General features: G+C 40.0%; 1 long non-coding RNA gene across 1 annotated transcript in view; it reads right to left on the reverse strand.

The window, feature by feature from the left end:
• The window catches only part of LOC120890929 (uncharacterized), a 28,181-nt gene extending 22,463 nt beyond the window's left edge, over window positions 1-5,718 (reverse strand). Inside the window, exons 1-2 of the long non-coding RNA XR_005735401.2 lie at window positions 5,523-5,718; window positions 314-401 (exon numbers count right to left, since the gene is read on the reverse strand). This is a non-coding gene — a long non-coding RNA (uncharacterized LOC120890929). The remainder of the gene's footprint in view (window positions 1-313; window positions 402-5,522) is intronic.
• Window positions 5,719-6,324: the final 606 nt, after the last annotated feature.

Genomic DNA, 6,324 nt, shown 5'->3' on the forward strand with positions numbered 1-6,324 from the left:
GATTTCACAGAAAGTCCTGCCCTTTAAGCCCTTCTTTGGTGTGGCTGAGCAAGGAAAGAGCATAAAAGCCCAAGATTGGCAATTAGACCCAGTTTAAAATCCCCAATTATGAGATCTGTGACGTCAGGCAAACTATTTAGCCTGTCTATTGTACTGCTTTTCCCTACTGTAAAATAGGGATAATAGTACCACTTCTCAAGATTAATATGATGATTAAATGAGTTAATATTTATAAAGTACTAAGAATAGCACCTGACACATAAGAAACATACAATAGCTATTAAATAACACCATCACATATGTAAATACTTACATAAACTGTTTTGCTCTGTGTCTGTGTTCTGTCTTTGGGGGTACCAGCTTCGTCTTCCACACAGATAGCCCTCAGGCACCTCCTCATGCTAGAAAAATGGATCAAAAATTCTAGTCTTCAAATCTTCACATTACATCATATAGGGGAAGAGAATCACATTTATTTTAATTGCTGCCACAAAAAGAAAGGATGCTTTTCTTTCCAAAATGTGTTTTCTTCTTATTTACTATAGCTGAGTAAATAGCAGAAGGAACCCATCTCTGAAGGTAGAATTTGATCAGTCCCACCCAAAACTCTGGCTTAAGAGTAAAACAGTGGCCAGGCATGGTGATTAACACCTGTAATACCAGTGGCTCAGAAGACTGAGGCAGGAGGATCACAAGTTCAAAGCCAGCCTCGGCAATGGTGAAGCGCTAAACAACTCAGTGAGGTCCTATCTCTAAATAAAATAAAAACAGGGCAGGGGGTGGGCTGGGGTTGTGGCTTAGCAGTAGAGTACTCACCTATGTGTAAGGCCCTGGGTTTAATCCTCAGCACCACATACAAATAAATACCTAAAATAAAGGTATTGTGTCCAACTACAACTAAAAAATAAATATTAAAAAAAATAGGGCTGAGGATGTGGCTCAGTGGTCAAGTGCCTATGAGTTCAATCCCCAGTACCAAAAAAAAAAAAAGAGTAAGGCAGTGGACAGGTCTCCAGAGGAAGATTAGGGTATGATTTGACCAGTGAATGGAATGGAAGATGTTCACTACAACTCTATGAGATATCTCAAAGACACAATTCCCATCCTCACAAAGCTCCTAGAGAAGGAGACAGTTGTAACACAACACAAAGAGACCTCTAAGGGTGAAGGGGCCTAAAAGAATAGGAGTGAGGAGTTGTCCCTAAAATTCCAAAACAGGGTGACTTTTGAAGGATAAGCTGAATGAACACAGCTTAAATTTGCTAAGTTGCTGAGGCTAGTTTTGAACTTGTGATCCTCCTGCCTTAGCCTCCCCAGTTGCTGAGACTATGAACATACATGTACCACCACACCCTGTGAAATTCTCTAACACCCTGCAGTGACAATGTAAATGACATGTCATCAAGCACCAGTTTTTAAAATGCCAATGATCTTTCTCCAGAGCAATTATGGTAAGTTTATATTAATATTATGCATTGTAAGCTAAAAGTAGTCTGAACAGCAAAGAAACAATGTTGACACCTTTTGGGGAGAGATTGATTTAGAATTGTTTTTTTCTTCATTTGTTGTTAAAATTATTGTTTACTACACCAATTGTTTAAATTACAAGTACATACTGAAGATGTGATCAATACTCTCTGAGCATGGTACCTAGGAAACCCTTGCCCTTTAAATCTAAAATATAATGGGATGACCCTGTTTGAGAATTCTTCTCTCATCCTTTCCTATCACCACCTCCCTCCCTAGGGGTAATCATTATTAATAATAGGGAGCATAGGCTTCCAAATCTTTTTTAATGCACACAATAATATTCTTTTTACAAATATAATTATAAAAATTACTTTCTAAATTCCACATTTAGATGTTACTGACATTTTTCCATGTTAGTACATAAACAGTTACATTTTTATTGCAAAGTGAAAGTATTCCATTATTTATTATTTATTTAGTCACTTTCTTAATGATGGACATTTAAATTGCCTGTTTTATACAAATTCAAAAATGATATAATAAAAATATTGAATATTTGTCCTTGTAAGCTCCTATAACTATTTCTGTAGGCAAATATCTAAAAGTGAAAACTACTGGATCATGTCAGATACTTTTAATTTATGCTAATCATATTTTATAACTCATGCAGGCTACCTTAAATCTTTCCTAGAACACAAAGAGTTGGAACTTTACTTTGAAAAGGTAAAACTGAAAGAGAGAACTTTGTCTTTTCAGGAAGCCCACAGAACTAGAAGTAGGTCAGGAATGTTTAATGGAGGAGGGACAGACTGAGGGATTTTTTTCTTTGTGGTCTTCACTCTCCTTTGTACCTCTCTTCTCATTTAAACAATAGGAAACATTTTGGACAACAGCCTATGGCATGAACCAATAATGAAGGGAAGGCATTCTAACTGATGAAATGATTCAGCAACAGAGCCAGGAATCCTCTCAGACAGTTGGCATCCCATCGCTGGAACTGTTCAAGATGAAGCCAAATGGCCTACAAGAAAGACCACATAGTGTTCTGGTTGAAACAGATCCTGGAGTCAGGATGCCTGGATTGTTTTTCCCTTTTGCACATTACTGAGGATTAAAACTATGGCCCTGAACATGCTAGGCAAGCACTCTACCACTGAGCTATATCCCCAGCCCAAGGATGTTAGATTTGAATTCTGGTTCTGATACTCAGCTGGGAAACCTTAAGCAAGTCACTTTTTCTTTGGGGGGTGGGAGTTAGAGGTAAAATTTTCATCTCAGATTGCCCCTCCCAATTCCCAATCCCCACCCACAATCTCTCCCCAACATCAAGAGCAGAGAGTAAGAACCATTATGGGGACCCTTTAAAATTTAAAACCTTGTAAAGTAGGGTTGGGGATGTGGCTCAAGCGGTAACGTGCTTGCCTGGCATGCGCAGGGCACTGGGTTCGATCCTCAGCACCACATAAAATAAAATAAAGATGTTGTGTCCACCGAAAACTGAAAAATAAATATTTTTTTAAAATTCTCTCTCATTTTCTAGCTCTTTTTTAAAAAAATACTTGTAAAGTTACTTAACATTTTTGTGCCTCAGTTTATTCACTGGTAAACAGTAATAACAGCACTGACCTCATGGGGTTGTTACCCATCATTTGTTCTCTGCATGTAACTTTCAAGGCATCAAGAAGAGAGCTCAATGGTAGAGCATATGCTCAGCACATGCAAGGGGTTGGGTTCAATCCCAAACACCAAAAACAAACTTAAATTTTTTCAAAAGAAATAAGGAAATTAGTTTTCTGAGACTATATGCTTTGTAGCAGTTTTTTGTTTTGTTTTATTCCATGAAAGTTTAAATGCTCAAGAACTCTACTTCCAATTCTTTGGGACTAGGTCAATTGCAGAGCTGTTTGGGGAATAGGGTTATAAAAAGGAAACTAGAAAACATATAGGAATTGGAGGGACCATCATAAGGTAGAAACCAAATACTTCTAGGAAACTCTTGAGGGAAGCAGGAAGGCATCATATCTCATCATGATGAGATAGAAAGCACAATGAATGGGAGTCAAAGACTGGAGTTTTGGTTCTAAACATGTCACCATTGGGGCAGGGGTTGTGGCTCAGCAGTGGAATGCTTGCCTAGCGCGGGCAAGGCCCTGGGTTTGATCTGCAGCGACACATAAAAACAAATAAAAAAATAAAACAAAGGTATTGTATCCAACTACAACTAAAGAATAAATATATATATATATATATATCTCACCATTGATACCTGGGCTGACTTCATCTATCTGAACCTCATTTTTCTTTAAACAATATCATCTCTACATACTTTACTCATTTCAGTTCACAAAATATTTAAGGGTTTATCAATCAGCACTCAAGTTCAAGGGATAGTTTGCAGTTCAGGCCCTCATGTTAACACAAATAAAAGGCTGTATTATGCAAAGCCCCTCCAGCAAGGAGACAAATAAAGAGAATCCTGGAAGGCTAAGTAAAACTATGATCTAATTCCACCTTCAGTAAAACTGGGTGCTCATTGAGAGTTCTGTTTTCAAGGGAACAATATGACTTAGATGCTTCTTCCAAAGTCACAGAACCATAGACTGTCAGAACTGAAAAGGTAAAGAAGAGGATCAGAAAGGTTAAACAGCCTGTCTGGAGGTTATGCCTCCAGAAAGTGGCAGATCCAGGACTAGTTCAAACATTTTCTCACCCTCACTTTATGGAAGTGTGGGTACTCAGGGCCTAGCATACAGTATCCCATCAGCAAGACCAAGAAGGCAAACACTAATGGGGAGCAGGGGAGGGGCAAAAACTCAGTATTCAAAACAAATACTCTAATGCATGATTTTAAAACTTTTAAAAATCCCTGAACAAAATATAAAAAATTTAAATAAGGAGAGTATCTGCCTCTGCACTTGTACAGTAATGCCTCACCCATCTCACCTTAGTCTTGGCCTTTTTTTTTTTAATATTTATTTTTTTTAGTTGTAGTTGGACACAATATCTTTGTTTTTATTTGTTTATTTTTTTATGTGGTGCTGAGGCTCGAACCCAGGGCCTGGAAGGCGCTAGGTGAGCGCTCTACCACTGAGCCACAACCCCAGCCCCTTGGCCCCAGTTTGAATAAAATTTTGTTTACAATAAAAGATGGCAGACCACAGCCTGTCATTGCAGATTTGATTATTTGAAATATATTTTTATTTCTGTACTTTTAGATGCTCCCATAAGTACTTCCAAGGAAAATGACTCATTCTCCTCACCCTAGCCCTACCTCTGGGCAAGACAAGGAATTCTGGGATCTCAGGCACAGAACATCAGAAGTTTCCTAACCTAAGGTTCTTGTCCTCCCCCCACAGGCGTCTGTAAATGAGTTCCTTTAATTACAGGCAAAGTGCTTTGTTCACAAATTTTTTCCCAGGAAAATGGTTCTTAGTTTTCATCCAATTCCTGAAAGGACTCCAAGAAGGTTAAGAACCACTGCAACAGGGGCTGGGGTTGTAGTTCAGTGGTAGAGCATTTGTCTCACATGTATGAGGTACTGGGTTTGATCCTCAGCACCACATAAAAATATATTCTGTCCAACTACAATTGAAAAAATATTTTTAAAAAATAAATAAAGGGGGCTGGGGCTGTAGCTCAGTGACAGAGCGCTTGCCAAGCATGTGAGGCACTGGGTTCAATCCTTAGCACCACATAAAAAATTACATGCTGTCCATCTACAACTATAAAAAATAAAAATAAGTAAATAAAGGAACCACTGCCAGAGTGAGGCAGGAACTTGGCTTTTACTAGTTCTCAACCTGCTCCCCTTTCCCTATATCCTTACCCCCTTTTCCTTTTCTTCCTACCTAAAACGTACCTTAAAAGGTTAGTATTTTCACTTCTACTTAAGCGCAAGCACCCTTTTAAGACACAAAGCCCAGGGCATTGCTTATTAACTACACCTCAAAACACTTGACTCAAAGAAAGTCTCCTCAAATAACAATTAAAGTAATGGGCAGGAGCCCTGAGAAGTATCTCAGAGAGGCCTTTCCCCTCAAATCACACCTCACCAAGAGTCCTTGGAGGCTTCCTAACTCTTAGTGTGTCGGGATACCTCCAGATGGCTACAACCAACACCCTTTCGAGGAGTTGTGGAGCATGAACAAAGGCAACACTTGCTGTAAAAGATATCAGTTTCGCCAAGCCTGCAACTCAGCAAAACTGGGCCGGGCCTGGACTAGCCTCAGAGAAACTCGGACCCACGAGCCCAACACCGAGACCGGAAGTGCGGGGGCGGGGCCGCAAAAGGGCTCACGGGAAAGGGGCGGGGCCACAGTCCTGGCAGCTGCTTGGGCCCTGATTGAAAGTTGCTGAATGGTCTCCTGTTTCTCTTGCTACCTATGTTACTGCAGTGGAACTGGCAAATATTTACCTTGTGACTGAAAATATTTGGCTGGAGCCAGATGCGTCGCGTGTCTGTCCCTGAAATATTAGCTAAAGGAGTGATTTAGCAAAATAAAATGGTGGGTGGGGCACCTGCCTGGCGGAGATGTTTACTTTCCTCGGGCTCCTGCTGAGCGAGTGGAGCTGCCTAACAATCCCAGAGGGAATGTGAACAGCTGGGGAGCGAGCCAGACACAGAAAGAAAGGGTCTGTTTTGGTTTGGAGCAGGTAGTTTTACATAAATCAGAGATGTGGAAATACACATCTTCCTTAAAGGCTTTTAATAATGCTCTCGTAACAGTTGACCCTGGAGAAGTAAACGAAAGTGTTTTGTTACAGCTTTTTTAATTGTAGAGAGCATCTGAAATAAGGGCATATTGACAGTCCCACTCAGAAATGCTGCTGTTCCCCTGGCATTGTGGTGCACAT

This window comes from Ictidomys tridecemlineatus, chromosome 11, assembly GCF_052094955.1.
Source record: "Ictidomys tridecemlineatus isolate mIctTri1 chromosome 11, mIctTri1.hap1, whole genome shotgun sequence".
NCBI lineage: Eukaryota > Metazoa > Chordata > Mammalia > Rodentia > Sciuridae > Ictidomys > Ictidomys tridecemlineatus.